General features: G+C 41.8%; 1 long non-coding RNA gene across 6 annotated transcripts in view; it reads left to right on the top strand.

Moving 5' to 3' along the window:
- Window positions 1-5,019: 5,019 nt before the first annotated feature.
- Window positions 5,020-14,066, top strand: part of LOC135320498 (uncharacterized) — a 121,921-nt gene continuing 112,874 nt past the window's right edge. For all 6 annotated transcript variants that reach the window (XR_010379658.1, XR_010379660.1, XR_010379662.1 and 3 more), the window contains exons 1-3: window positions 5,020-6,600; window positions 9,654-9,884; window positions 10,245-10,378. This is a non-coding gene — a long non-coding RNA (uncharacterized LOC135320498). The remainder of the gene's footprint in view (window positions 6,601-9,653; window positions 9,885-10,244; window positions 10,379-14,066) is intronic.

The following is a 14,066-nucleotide window of genomic DNA, read 5'->3' on the forward strand; positions in this document are numbered from 1 at the left end:
ACACTGGTTTGGAAACAACTTGGTTTTGATCAGTCACACTGCATGCATGACTCACTGCTGATCTCTGGGTGGTTTTTTCATTTTAGATTTATTCACCCAGTGTCTTGCTTAAGCTGAAAAATACATTTATTTCACTAGAATATTCTCAGATTCTTTGTTTTCACACATCCAGTTGTTTAATTCCTTTAAAAATCATTTTGTGTTTATAATGCCTCCTAATATCTATCATCTCTAGGTTCCCAGTGGCCTGAGCCATGCACCAGATTTGATGTAGGAACTGTTCCACCAAAAGAAATCCCTTTGCCATAATATCTTTTGAGGAAAATATTATTCTTTAAGGCTCTAACAGTAAATCGTAGAACAAAGCATGGAACATTTATTGTAGTTAATACATGTTCATGCAAAAAGTAATGATATTTTCATTAAACAATGTTGATTTTAATAAATTTTACTAATGTGAATATTATTACTCATAATTTAAGTAACCAAATAAAACCACAGTTATTTATTATGAAGTTTGAAAACTATTTACACTGTCTCTCAATTAGAGGTAGCTTTATTAGAAGACTGAAGGGTATTTAAAAGATGGAAAAATACCCATGATGACACCATCATTTTTATTAACTAAATATCAAGAACTGTGCAGGGTTAAGATTGAACCCTCTGCAAGCTCTCAAGTTAGCATGAGGTAGTTTGTGGATGCTGCCAGAAGACAGGAGACTCCCCCAGGTTCAGAGACAAAGAACTTCTTGCCAGCACAGCAGGCAGCTTGGGGTTCATGTTCATGTTGGTTCCTGAGTTTCTTTCCTTTTGCTGTTCTAACAAAGGACCACAGACTCAGTGGCTTAAAGCAATACACATTCATCATCTCACTGTTCTTTTGTGCAGAAGTGCAAAGTCATTGTCAGTGGGCTTAAACCAACGTGTGGCCAAGGCTACGTTCCACACCGAGGCTCTAGGGAGGGATTCGTCTTCCTACCTTTCCCAGCTTGCAGAGGTGTTCACACTCCTTGGCCCAGGGCCCTGTGTCACTGTGACCTCTGCTGCCACTTTACATCTCTGTCTCTGACTATATAGATATAAAGGAAGAGTCTTCGACATCTGGTATGGACCCTTTTTCCTAAATGGACATTGTATCTCTATTTATGTGCAGATTAAAACCCCTTCCCTCCAGGGTGTGGTGGCATCAGCTCACAAGATTACCACTCTGGGCTTTAAGTGTCCTCTTTGTATTGACACCTGGGAACTTCTCTTTCCATAGTTAGCTCTCTGTTACATTTGTTGTTGTATTTTACCCGGCATTACTGAAAGTTTTACTTAAAATGGATCCTAATTAGCTCTGTTTACCTGTTTCCAGAGCTGAAGGCTTCAGTTCTAGATTATCTGTTTGATTTCTCTTAAAAATACATTCCAGTATATTTCTCTGGTGAAAGTCTTTACCCTGTTGTCTATTCTCCCATAATTTCCTTATTTTCTTGAATATATTAAAAGTATTTTATAGCCTTTATTGGTAACTCTGATGCCTACATCACCTGGGGGTTTGCATCCTTTGTCTAATGTTCCTTATTCTCATATTATCCGTTATATAGTCTTGACATGTTGCATGTCTTGAAATTCTTTATTACATGGCAGACATTGCAAATGAAAAATCCATATGTTATTTTCCGTGAGAGGTTTTCTACCTTCCTGTTAGGCAAACAGGGTGAGGGACTGATCATGTCGCTCCAATCAGGCGCTGAGGTGGATCAGGACTGAAGTGCCTTTTTTCTTAAAACAGCTTTGAGGTATACTTGGCAAAGTAATTTTCACACGTATAAAGTGTACAGCTAATACGTTTTGACATAAGTATATCCCCAAGAAACCATGACCACATTCAAGAGAGTGAACATACCCATCACCCACAAAGCTTCTCTCCTGCCATTTGTTGTCCCTCCCTCCCTCCCCATCTCTTCCCCTGGAAACCATTGATCTGCTTTCCATCACAACATATTGGTCTGCATTTTCAAGATCCTTGTATGAATGGATTAATGCAGTATCTACTCTATGTTGTCTGACTTCTTTCATTCAGTGTAATTATTTTGAGAGTCATCTGTGTTGCTGTATTAATAGCTTATTTTTCTTATAGCAGAGTATTGTTTAGTGCTGAGTTTTTACTGAAGAGTTTGTTGTGAGCAGTGTTTGGATAGACCATCATTTGTTTCTCCATTTACTTCTTGATGGATGCATGGGTTATTTACAACTTGAGCTATTATAAATAAAATTGCAGTGAATATTTGGTTACAAGTCTTTATATGGACATATGCTTTTCTTTTCTAAAGCACCACATGAGGAATATCTGGGTTATATGGTAGATAGGTATTTACCTTTTTTAAAGAAACTGTTAAAGACTTTTCCAAAATGGTTGTACTATTGTAAATTCCTTGTGGTGTGTATCAGCTCTGGTTGCTCTACTTCCTTACCAGCACTTTGTAAGGTCGGTCTTTCTAATCGTATTCATTCTTGTATGTATGTGTACTAGTATCTCACTGTGGTTTTTAAAAGCATTTCTCTAATGACTAATGGCATCTTTAATCAGCATCTTTTCATATGCTTAATATCCATCTGGATATCTTTACTGAAGTGTGTTTTCTGGCCTCATTCATTCATTCAGGTGTTTGCATTATTATTGAGTTTTGAGACCTCTTTATTCTGGATCAGATACAAAGAGAGACCTTTATCAGACATATGATCTGCAAATAGCTTCTGTCTAAGGCTTGTCTTTTCATTTGCTTAGCAGTGTTTAGAACAGCTTTGAAGAGTCTTCATTTTGATAAAGTTCACTCTATCAGTTTCTTTTTAAAATAGATTATACTTTTGGTGTCATAGCAAAGAAATATTTGCCAAACCCAAGGTCATAAAGCTTAAGCCTATGCTTTTTCTCCTAGCTGTTTTATAGTTTTAGATTTCCTATTAAGATCTATGATCCATTGTGACTTAATTTTTGTATATTTTGTGAGGTGTGGATCAAAGTTCATTTTTTTTTTTTTTGCATATCACTATCTAATTCTTCCAGCACTACTTGTTGAAAAGATCCTTTCTCCACTGCATCCTTTTTGAGAATCAATTGTCTATATAAGTGTTGGTTTAGTTCTGAACATTCTATTCTGCTCCATTATTCTATTTTCCTGTTTTACACCAACACCATACTTTCTGATTACTGTAGTTTAAAAAAAAAAAAAAAAAAGGCTGAAAATCAGATAGTGCAAGTCTTCCAAATTTGTTTTTCTTGTTCAAAATTGTTTTGGATATTTGGGATCCTTTGAATTTTTATATGAATTTTAGAATCAGTTTTAAAATTCCTTACATCCTGTTCTGCCAAATTTCCACCCATGTCTTTGGCCATCTCCAAAGCCACATTTTCTGAAGAAGTCTCTCTAGATCCCAGGTGAAAGGAATTTCTGTTTCATCTGTGCTCCAATCACATTTGATAATATTTGATTACATTTATTCATATTTGGCTGGATGTACTTGTGTGATCTTTCCTGCCATATAGTAAATCTCTCAAGATTTGGAATCTTGACTTGGTTCCCTCTGTCTGCTGAGAAAACTAGTTCTATGCTTTGCAGGAGTGAGCCCTGCAGTAAGAGGTATCTGCAGCACACATCTAGCTCATTGCTTGCATATCGTCAAGGAATCCTGCAGATTTAGAATTGTTTATTGATTGTTGTCTCCAAGACGGCTCAGCCTTTTTTATTTCTATTGCTACTGCTGCAGTTTCAAAGGAAAATGGGCTAATTATTTTCCAAATATCAAAACATACTGTAATTGAGCTGTGACGCAAATTATGTGCTGCTGTTTCTTAACAACCTGCTTAGTGTTCACAGGTACCTTCACTCATGGAACTTTTGGGAGAATGTCATATCCTCAGAGATAGCAATGCTGTCTTTGGCAACCTGAGCGGTAGTATCTGAACTCACTCCTGCTGTTTTTCCAGTGCCCCCTCTAGCACTCCTCCAGCCCTCCATGGGGGGCCTGCAGTTCTTCCCTCGAAAATCCTGTTGTTTCTCAGGAAGAATTCCCTATGAAACATATTCATGTCCTTCTTGTGGGGACATTCAGTCCAGAGACCTGACAGCAGGGGAAAATGTTTAGACTGCTTTTGGTAGAACGTAAATTCTTCCATACTTGTTAGAAGCAAATCCAATGAGGAAACTGTGTTGGCATCTAACAAATCAGGATAAATGTCTGATGAGGAAGATCAGCTTCCCCATCCCACTCAGGCGTCATGTTGATGTGACGCTCACCTTGGCTAACATTTTCTCCTGTGAGCAACGTGAAGTTCAAGACGTTATGAATGGCTTTTTGTTTTTCTTCCTTAGTCTTTCCACATTCACTGTGTCTGGTGAGATTATATGAATCCTGCTTATTTTCAGCCCAGCACTAAGCTTTTTAAAAGGATCACGTGTTTAAAAGGCTAGTGGACAATTTGTTAGAAGATTGAAATCCTTAGACTTTGGTCCTAGAGTTGAATCTTGGTTACTGGTGAATGAGAATTCCCGTTAAAATTTTAAATTCAGTGATATAAAGTTTTAAAAATAGTTAAATATTAGTCAATTTCATTAAACACTACAGCAGTTATTTACTTTTAAGCCTGTCTCTGGGGCAATTTTGCAATGATTCCCTCCCTTTATTAATTCCCTCTTTATCAGAATCCTTGAGAGGTCCCTGTCATCATTGTCAGTATCATCATCATCATCACCATCATCATGGAACTGATTCCTCTGGGAGATTCTAGGAAAATAAAGAGCTGGACGGGGTTATGTGCAGGTCAGTGTGTGCATATACAGTAAGAACAGTTGTCAGACATTAGATTCAAGATACCCATTCCATTTAGAGAAGAATGTGGTCATGAAATCCTGATGTGCTGAATGAAGGAAGCGATGGGAACAGGGTAGTCAATGGAAAGGAGGAGGAAGTGAGCGAAGCGGGGAGCATAGGTCCTTGGTTAGGTGATCAGCACATTGGTGAGGATGAGGGGAGTGTTATGGCAGAATCATGTCCCTCCCCGGCCACAGGGTAGCCACCTGTGACATGTTACTGTACATGGCAAAATGCATGACAGATATTTTAGGACAAAAATCTTAGAGGATTTCTGTCTTCTAAATTGTCTATCAGTTAGCATTTTAAACCCATGATACATTATTAAAGATTAGTGCAGGGGGACAAATAAAAAGGATTCATGTAATCTCACCAGACATACTGAATGTAGAAAGGCTAAGGAAGAAAAACAAAAAGTCATTCATATGTGCCTTGAACCATAAAATGCCCATGAGAGGAAATGTTACACAAGGTGAGTGTCACAGCCACATTCATAATGCCTGAATGGGATGGGACAAGGGGATCCTGAGATGAGACAATAGGGCGAGTAGCCTGGATTGTCCAGGTGGGCTGAATGTAATCACAGGGGTCCTTGAAATGGAGGACATTTCCCAGCTGAGTTTAAAATCAGAGGGAGGTGTAGCCATAGAGCAATGTTCAGAAAGGCTGCTGACCATGAAAATGGAGGAAGTCGTGGGGCACAAGCTAAGGAAGGTGGGTGACCTCTGGAAACTGGAAAAAAACAACAACAACAAGGAAACATTCTCTTCTAGACCCTCTAGAAGGAAGGAACCCTGCTGCTACCTTGAATTTAGCCCAATGAGAACTGTGTTGGATCTCTGACCTCCACAGCCATAAGCTGATAAATCTGTGCTGGTTTAAGCTCTTAAGCTTATGGAAATTTCTTACATTGGTAAGAGGAAAATAACATAGTGAGCCGTAGTGTAACGGATTAAAGGTATAGGATGGGGTGTGGAGAGGATTCTGACATTTACAACTAAAAAACAACCAGGTGAAGTGGAAGGTGTTTTAAGGAAGACCTACCTGGCAGGGCTATTAAGCAGACTGGAGCGAGGGGAGCATTGGAGTTAGAGGAATCAATTAAATCTCTACCAGAAAAATAAGGAATAAAATGTAACAGGGCTTCAGTGATAGTGGATGTAGGAATGGAAATGGGCAGAGAGACATAAATATTACTTTGAAATTAGCTACAGGTTTGATGACTGCATGTTGGGGAGACTTAGCCGATGTGTGGACTGAATGTTTGCATCCCCTCAAAATCCATATGTCGAAACCCCATCTCCCAGGGTGATGGTATTGGGAGGTGGGGCCTTTGGGACGTGATTAGTAGGATAAAATGAGGTCATGAGAGTAGAGCCCTCATGAATGGGATTAGTGTTCTTATACAAGCCCCCAGAGTGCTTGCTTCTCTCTGCTCTCTGGGATATGAATATATTGGGAAGACAGCCATCTTCGAGCTGGCAATCCTCTCAAGGATACATTGACCTTGAAAGTCTCAGCCTCCAAACCATAAGGAATATGCTGGTTGTTTAAGCCACCCGACCCACGGTAATTTGTTACAGCACCCCAGACTGACGAAGACAGTGGAGAATGCCTCTGAGTTTGGCACTGATTGCCTGGAGAATGCTGAAACCCAGGGAAGTGGGCAGCACAGACGTTTACTCATTTAATCCTGCCAACACAGTAGGAGATAGAGTCTACATATTCCTCGCTACTTAAAAGGTAAGGAAAAAGAGGCACAAATAATAACAACGACAACAAAAACAACAATAATTTGTCCAAGATTCACACAGAACCCCCTGGAGGCAGAGTGAGAATTTATACTCAGGCAGGCTGGCCCCAGAGCCCCTGCTCATAACTAATAAGTCAGATCACCTTGCTTATGTGGATCAGTTTTTTTCAACTGTGATATGAGGGTACTGTGTCCAGTAACTTATAATTTCAAAATACTTCACTGTAACGGAATCATTAGTCACAGGCCTTACAAACCACAGAAACCTACACATACAAAAATATCTCGTTAGGTCAAGATAACCAATAACGTTTTTAAATATTATACCTGCTGGGCCTTTGCAATAAAATGTCTTTTTATAATTCTGTCTGGCTACAGAATAACTTCATAATCCTGCATGTTGCTGGTGGCTCCCATGTTGGACAGCACGGGCCTAGAGATTTTAAATTACTTGCCCAGACTCGCCCAGGAAGCTCGTGGTGGGATCCGAGCTATAGTCTGGGACTTTTCCTTCCTATCCAACAAGTCCCTCATGGAAGTTTAGAAGCTTCTCCTTTGGTGCCCAGCTGTCTATCCGTACTTATAACATCTTGTCAGGTGTTCCAGCCTGCTCCTGAATATCAGCCAGAACCCACTTCTGCTCTATTTTGTCCAGGTAATACCTTCTAGCAACTTCCATTGCCTTCTTGGCATCAGTTCTTACCTGGAAGGGTAGTGGCTAGAGGTGGAAATGTGTCCACATGACAGGTTTTTCATAAACATAGCAGGAGTGGTCAAGAGAATAAAACGTCAGGAAGATGAGTAGAAGCAGGTCATTTAATATACCAAATGGGTACTTTCAATGTCTGTGTTTCCGAGTCCAGGCTTGTTCTGCTCGTGCATTACAGGCCAATAACTCAGGAGACCAGGTTTTGGGGGCAAGAAATAGCGACTTTAATTTGGAAAGCCAGCTGAGAAATGGTAGAATAATGTCCTGGGGAACCATCACCCCAAGTCAGATTTCAGGCTCTTCTTATATTAAAAATGGGAAGTGGGAATGCTTGGTTGTTGCAAACTTGGTGTATGAATTCTTTGTTGTTAGAATCCTTTGTTCTTGCAGCTCTTCACCTGGGTCACATCCGTGTAAACCTCCAACAAACAAATGTTGTTTTCTATTCTGTAACTTGTTATCTTTATGTGAATAGAAAAGTGTTAATATCCTTCAAAGTCAGAGCCTTGAGAATAGGGTCTCCTGTATATTTCAGGCTCTAGGCAACATTGTTTTACAAAAGGTGCAGAACCAACAAGACTAAGCCTAGGAAACAGGGCACAGGGTTAAAGTCAAAGGAACAGATCTAATATGGAGTCAGATTTTTTCTTTCCTATTTCAGTAGTGCCATGGAGAAGGCAGTTTGGGCAGCTTTTTGTAGGGTCCTGGAGGCTTTCTCTCTCAGCCTCTGTGTGCCTCTGTTGAAAACCCTTCATAGCTATCTGGCCTGCTGGAAAACCACTCCGCCTGTTTTGCCCTGAAGATGTGTTCTGTTTATAACTGATCTCTACTTCTTGGAAAACAACTCAATAAAAACTCAGTTGGTTTTCCACCAGCCATGGGCAGGGGTGAGGAATAGCACTTTATTATTTTATGAAAAAAAATAAAAGAAGTCTTAAAACAGCACTGGGCACATAGGAGAGAGTCAATAAATGCTTCCTGGCTGAAATCAAAAGTGATGGCTCAGTGATTCCATGGCTGCTTTATTTGCTGAGCTTGCTACTCCTTTGCTCCATTACACATTTTTTTTAACTGAAAAAGAAATACATGCATGTGGTTAAAAAATTTCAAACAGAGCACAAAAATACACAAGTGAAAGAAGTTTTCCCTCATCCTCTCTTCTTTCAGCCCTCCCTGGAGATGCCACTGTTTACAAACCTTTGTGTGTTTTCCAGATATGCTATGCACATTCCGACCTATGTATGTAAATTCCTTTAAAATATTACTTATTTTTAACTTAAAGGGATTTAAATCCTCATGTGTCTTCTGCCCTGGTAATAGAAAAGAACAAATCTGACTCCATATTAGATCTGTTCCTTTGACTAAACCCTGTGCTCTGTCTCCTAGGCTTCATCTTGCTTGTAAAACAATGTTGCCTAGAGCCTAAAATATACAGGAGAGCCTATTTTGAATGCTCTGACCTTTAAGGATATTTAACACTTTTCCATTCATATAAAGATAACAAGTTACCTAATAGAAAATAACGTCTGTTTTGTTGGAGGTTTACAGGGATCTGACACTGGTAGATAGCTGCAAGAACAAAGGATTCTAACAACAAAGAATTACTACATCAAGAAGATTGCAAAAACCAAGCTCGTAGGAAAGGAGCCTGAATTCTGACTTGGGGAGATGGTTTTCCAGGACATTAGTTTGCCATCTAGGTCTACAGAAAGTTGCTATTTCATGCCCCAACACCTGGTCTCCCAACTTACTGGCCTGTCCTGCATTAAGGAGAATGAATTTGGACTCAGTAACACTCCTATCTTCCTAGCAAGATGGGCCCTGGAATTGAGGGCAGCTATCCCACACCCAGGGACATACTGTGTGCCCTTGATGGTTCCCCGAGTGTGGGGAGTGGTTTACCCAGGAAGGATGGGGACTATGCACCAAAACTCAGGCAGTATGCTCCTTTTGGGATCTGACCTTGTACCTCCCGCTCCCCGCCAGCACAACACCTGGGACAGTGGAGGTAAGGCAGATATATTGCCTGCCTGTGTCCCAGCGTGTAAAAGGGGAATATGTACTCTTTCCAAGGTAGTTCTGAGCGACAACACCTGCGGGTGCTTGGTTCCCAGAGCAAAAGGAAACCCAGCTCCGCTTGGGGGCAACGGGTGTGATCCCCGTAGGGGTCCTGCAGAGGCCTTGGGTGGAGGGCTGTGCCAGGGAGTTAAAATATGAGCTGCGGGCCTTGAAGGGTTAGAGAAGTGTGCAGAGGCAGGACTGCTGCCTCCTTCAGGATGCCCCCAGAGTTAAAACTATTTCTCTCCATCTCTGCTACTCTCCTCCGCACTCCAGATCCCTGCCTTCTCTCTGCTCCTCCTGTCCATGTCTCTCCCTCCACTTTTCCCCTTCTCCCCTCCTCCTCCCATCTTCTCCGTCCCTCCCTTCCCCAACTTCTCTTGCAGAACACAGAGAGGATCGCTGGCCCTCCTGCGCATGCGCAGTCTGTGCCAGCTGGACCGAGGGTTGGAAACTGCAACTCCGAGCCGGGGATCGGCCCCAAAGGCTTCTCAGCTCTTTCGCCCGGTAGGACTTTGGCTCCTGCCCTGGCGCCCCGGCCACAGCTGTCCAGGGCCAAGTGTGCACTTGCCGCCTCTCGCCCCAGCCGGGCTCCCCTCAGTCCGCGGCTGGCGTCCCCTTCCCCTCTCCCGCCCGCGAGTCCTCTCCTCCCGGGCTGCCTCTCCTCGGCCGCCGGCCCGTCCCCGCCCCTGGGCTGGCTGTGTCCCGGGCGGGCGGGTTCTGCGGACCCGGACGGGGGCGGGCGGCTGGGGCTGGGGCTGGGGCTGGCCTCCGAGCGGGGCTACAGCCCGCGTCCCCCCCACCGCTTTCCCTGACCCGCGACCCCGGGGCTGCCCTCCTCTCCCTTTCCCGCTACCTGGGGACCAGCTCAGTGGTGTGGGCGCTGCTCCCCGGGCTGAGAGCCTCCGGCTGTGAACCCCAGCTTCTCCTGTTGGAGTCGGGAAAAGGGAGCGTCAGTGCTGAGCGAGCTTCCGTCTCCTCCCTCAGTGTTTCTGCCCCAGGTAAGTACCTTGAACACTTTCACGTGTTTTGATGGCGGTGCTTGATGATGTCACTGTTTTTATAGTGAGAGGGATTACAGTGTTGAAAGCAAGGCTTGTTTCAGTTAAAAATGAGCTGAAGGCATGAGGCTGTGACATCCTCCATCCTTCCCTCTCCCAGGGTGAAACGTGTGGCCGTCTTTCTTAAAAAGATAGTTACAGTCCCTAACTAGCCCAGCCCAGCTAGGGTGTGTTAACAGGAACAGCACCACCAGAGGAGTTGGAGACTCAGGGACTTTGCAGTCCTAAAGAGCTCCTGGCAAAATTTGGTTTGTTTTGGTTTTTTTGTTCTTCTTAAATTGTGGGGCAGACTAGTAGTATAGAGGGAAAAATAATTGTCAAGAAATATTTTTTCATTTAACATCTTTATTGTGATATTGTTCACACACCATGAAGTCCACCCACTTAAATGCTACAATTCAGCAGCTTTAGCATATTCACAGTGGTGCAACCATTAATATTCCAGAACGTTTTCATCACTTCAGAAAGACCAGTGGAAATGAATGACCTATCCACCCCTTCCCAGTGCTGGTTCTAAAGAAGTTTCTTGGTTGTTCCTGACCATAAATTATCTTGTTACCCATAAAAACTCTGGTAGGAAATCTAAACAGAATTGTATTGAAACTGTCTATCAAAGCAAGAAGAATTAATGTCTTTATGGCATAAATTTCTTCTACCCATGAATATATCTCGGACCCTATATTTTCATATTTCCAGAGCCTGGCCCATGGGAAGTCCTCTTTAATTGTTGGGTTTGTGAATGATGAGATTCTATACATCGTTAGTTGCAACTGAAGCCTTTCACAGAAGAGAAAATAAACTCACTGAAGCCAAGCGACTCTCTGATGGTCAGAAAGAGTGACAGCCAGTGCTGGAGTGACCCAGTGGACTTGGTGTTTGTAACCAGATTTCTCTAGCACCTACAGCTAAGGGGATCAGAGTATTCTTTTATTTTTTCTAAATGGCGTTGCTTTTATTTTTACTTATTTTTTAAAATTACTTTTTATTGAAGTGTAGTCTATTTAGAATGTTAGTTTCAGATGTACAGCAGAGATTCAGTTATAAACATATGCATATGTATCTACATATGTTTTAGATTGTTTTTAGTACAACTCATTACAAGAAATTGAATATAGTTCCCTGTGCTATATAGTAGGTCCTTGTCATTTATTTTATATTTATTAATGTGTATCTGTTAATCCCCCTTTTCCTGCCTGCTAACCACAGTTTGCTTTCTATGTCCATGAGTCTATTTCTAGCAGCACCGTATTTGCTAGTAATATATGCTGGTTGGCTGCTTTCAGTTTCAGTAATTCCACCTTATCTGTGGGCATTTTCCTTCTGGTGGGCCTGTGTGTGGTTTGCACACGTGATATAAGAGTTGTGTATTTGGGAGAACTCCAGGCCTCATGTAGTGCCTGGTACAGAGTGCCCACTGAGCTGATGCTTGAACTGGGAAAAAAAACATAGTAAACGTTGGAATTTCCACTATGGTTGAGACTTCCAGGTTTCCATAACCTGTTTAGCCCACCTTAATGTTGGCTGCACCCATACTGGGTAATTTGGTGAAACTTCATGGTATGGTGGTGTAGAGACGGGGCCTCGTATGCTTCTTCTCTTTCCGTTTTCTAAGACTCATTCTCCTGGGCCTTCCAGATCCTCCCCCAGAAGTGCCCAAGGCTGGCTTGGTGCTGCGCTGAGGCAATATTTGTTAATAAGACCCTTTCCTCATCTCTTCTGAGCCTCCGTTTCCTTCTCTGCACAATGAAGACTTAGACTAGAAAATTGCTTTTCAGTTTCTTTTAAGCCATGTTTCCTTTGAGAAACCGAATATACATATCTCTCCTCCCATTCAACATACAGATTTTGACACATCCTCCAAGGAATGACATAGCTCTTTGTGGAAAATTGAAGTGATTGTGATTCCAGGTGGCACAGAAAAGACTCTTCAGACATTTATTGCAGGGAGAGGGCAGGAAAGGGGCAGTATATCCCACTTTCTAGTGTGAGCACTGGAACAGGGGCTTGGGTTTAAATACAGTGTCTGACGTGGCCTCAGTCTAATCTTTTTTTTTTTTTTTTGCCTCTCTCTTATCTTGCACAATGTGATAAACCTCTCTCCCTCAGTTTCTTAATGCGTCAAGTTGGGGTGATAATAGTTTAAGTCTTTTGTGAAACATTATACACATAAGACATTTGTTTCTCGGTAGAAACAAAACCTGCGAGAGAATCAGGGATTTTTAAAAAAAAAAAAAATCTTGTCCACAGCACTCTGTCTGTGTCTATTTTGAAGTTCCTTGAGGGTGAGTGTTGGGTCTAAAGTCCATCGTGGGACAGGTGGCCCATGGTTCTGTGTGCCGCAGATTGCCCCCTCCTCCCCAGTCCTCTTCCTCTCAGTCCAGGATGAAGTTCCCTAGTAGATTTACACAGAGATCTTGTGGAAATGGCTTTTCATTTTATTGTTTCATGAAGAAGGGCTGCCATCATGATCTCTGTAGTCTGCTTTTGGTGACCTGAAGGCTATGCAATTACGTTTTTCTATTTAATAAATAGAAAAAAATTACAAGTACAAAATTAGACCTACGGTGGTGGCAGGGGCTCTTGAAAGTGGGGACCATTAGCTTTGTTAGTTTCAGGTGCAGGGGCCTCTGGCCATGAGGACACATCATCGTGCTCTGAAGTTTGAGGGACCAGTGGGCTCAGTGGGAATGTTTACTGAGTGTATCTCATGGGCTGGGCATTGACCTATTTGTACTGTGTGTTCCTTATTTGAGACAGTGAGCTCATTTAACCTCAATAGCCTCTTTAATAAATTAGACTTTTTATTTTGAGATATAATGTAGATTCCCATGTAGTTGTAAGAGATAATATGGAGAGGGCCTACGGACTTTTTGCCCAAGTTTCTTTAAAGGTTCCATCTTGCAAAGTTGGGATACAATTCAGTAATGACTCACTAACCCTTTGAGGTTTGTGTTATTGCCCTCATTTCTATTCATGATTAAACTGGGGTTAAGAGGAGCACACAGGCCTGCCCAGGTCACACATGGTTAGTGTAGAGTCGGGTGAAACGTGGGCTTGGGATTTCCAGGCAGTACCATCATGATGCTCTGTGGCAGGGAGCAGCATTCACTTTGCTTGTTCATTCATTCAACAAGCATTTATTGAGTAAACTCTGTGGGTCAGATGCTATCATAGGTTTATCTGATTCTTCAGCAGTATGGAGAATCCGGTAATGTTTCCTTCTTTTTTTTTAATCTGAGAAAATTAGCTCTGAGATGTTATAAACCGCCCAAAGGAAATATAGCTCATAAATGAGGGATAGTAAATTTGTACAGTTCCTTCTTCTTATGCAGGTGGTACCCTAGGCATTTTACACTTGTAAACTTCCATAATCCAGATATATTCTTGTAAGGCAAGGATTTTTTTTTTAATTGAAGTATACTCATGTTTACAATGTTGTGTCAATTGCAAGGTGTTTTTTTTTTTTTTTCTTGAATTTGGAATTCAAAAAATATTTTTTGAGGGGGGTAAATAGGTTTATTTATTTGTTTCATTTTTTTTTTTAAATGAGGTACTGAGGATTCAACCCAGGACCTCATACATGCTAAGCATTTGCTCTACCACTGAACTGTACCCTCCTCCCCAAAGC

Source organism: Camelus dromedarius, unplaced genomic scaffold, assembly GCF_036321535.1.
Source record: "Camelus dromedarius isolate mCamDro1 unplaced genomic scaffold, mCamDro1.pat HAP1_SCAFFOLD_117, whole genome shotgun sequence".
Classification (NCBI taxonomy): Eukaryota; Metazoa; Chordata; class Mammalia; order Artiodactyla; family Camelidae; genus Camelus; species Camelus dromedarius.